This window comes from Suricata suricatta, chromosome 7 (genome assembly GCF_006229205.1).
Source record: "Suricata suricatta isolate VVHF042 chromosome 7, meerkat_22Aug2017_6uvM2_HiC, whole genome shotgun sequence".
NCBI classification, from domain to species: domain Eukaryota; kingdom Metazoa; phylum Chordata; class Mammalia; order Carnivora; family Herpestidae; genus Suricata; species Suricata suricatta.
This window is the reverse complement of record NC_043706.1, coordinates 2,036,794-2,038,698: the sequence shown is the minus strand read 5'-3', so window position 1 is coordinate 2,038,698 and position 1,905 is coordinate 2,036,794.

Here is a 1,905-nt window from a genome sequence, read left to right as displayed (position 1 = left end):
TCTTGGCTGGAGCAACTTCTTGCCAGACACATCTCTGGAGACAAAGGAAACAAAAGCAAAAATGAAAGGCCCCTGGGTGGCTCCCTCAGTTAAGTATCTGACTCTTGCTTTCACCTTAGGTCATAATTTCATGATTCATTGAATTCCAACCTCACATCAGACTCTGCTTTGGCAGCAAGAAGCCTCTTGGGATTCTCTCTCTCCCTCCCTCCCTCCCTCCCTCCCTCCCTCCCTCTCCCTCTCCCTCTCCCTCTCTCTCTCTCTCCCATGCTCATGCTGTGTCTGTCTCTCTCAAAATAAAAACATAATAAACTTTAAAAAATCAAAAATGATCTATTGGGACTTCACCAAGATAAAAATCTTCTACACAGTGAAGGAAATAACCAACAAAATTGAAAAGCTTCTGACAAATAGGAGAGATATTTGCAAATGACATATTAGACTAAGGGATTGTATCCAAAATTTCTCAAGAACTTATCAGACTCAAATAATAAACCAAAAAAAAAAAAAACCCAAGTAATCCAGGGAAGAAGTTGGCAGAAGACATGAATAGACACTTTGCCAAAGAAGACATCCAGATGACTAACAGACACATGAAAAGATGCTCAACATCACATCAAGGAAATACAAATCCAAACAATGAGATACCACGTCACACTTGTCAGAATGGCTAAAACGAGTAACTCAGGCAACATCCAATTTTGACGACAATGGGGAGAAAGAGAACCCTGGTACACTATTGGACTGCACTCTGATGACTGGTCCAGTACTGAGTTAGCAGGATGCATAGGGTCTTCTCAGAGTGCAGAAACCCTACACTATACACACTGCTGTTATGCAAACACATGGCAGTCCTCAGGCCAGAACAGGGCTACAAAGCTTGGGACACATGAACTGAGGAACCCCATAACTTCTCTGGACTGACATGGGCCACACAAAAGAGCCACATGTTGGAGAAACAAAATGCTGTCCATTGCAGTGAGAGGGACCCTGAAGTGTATTTGGTGGGTCTAGGGCTTCCGGGATACAGCATGTGCCTTCAATATTTTGTATGTTTTTGAATTAGAAATAACTCTTCTGCTGGTTAAGAATTATGTTTCAGGGGCACCTGGGTGGCTCAGTTCCTTAAGTGTCTGACTCAAAATTTCAGCTCAGGTCATGATCTCATGTCATGAGATGGAGTCCGTGTGAGCTCTGGGCTGACAGCACATAACCTGCTTTCGATTCTCTCTCGCTCGCTCGCTTGTTCGCTCTCTCTTTCTCTCAAAAATAAATAAACTTAAAAAAAGAATTTTGTTTCATATGATTTGGACTGACTCTTTGGGTCTCTCCAATCTTTCATTACCTGAGCTATGGTGTGTACCATGTTCCTCAGAAGGCAAAACACCTGGAAGAATCCATCACCTGCTCTAGAGCAAAATGATAGTCTGAAGCTCCAAGTGCTAGAGAAGGAAGGAATAAAACAACTTAACCAAGACTTGGGTACAGTCCCTGTAGCCATGCCGACGATATGGGTAAAAATTCAAAGGAAACGGTTCCAATAATATTGGTGGCAATTTACACAACCCGCTAGCTTGTTATACAGAATGTGAGGAGGCACATTCCCAAATTTAGAAAAATGTTACAGAAAAATACTGTTTGGTCTCTTAAGTGATTTATTTTTTTGTTTAGCATAGACCTACAGATCTCTACTCTCCGTAATGTATTTGCATGTAACATAAACATCCAAATGCCATCTAACATTCACTTAGAGGAGCTAAATCTATTTCCACAGGGTTCCCTGTGTCCTTAATCACAGAGAACCAGTTGCTCAGCCAGAACATAAGGTTGTGTGGTTTCAAGAGTCCTTGAGGCATTTTACACCATGGGGAGTTCATTTGAGGGATTTTACAGTGACCATTTGGT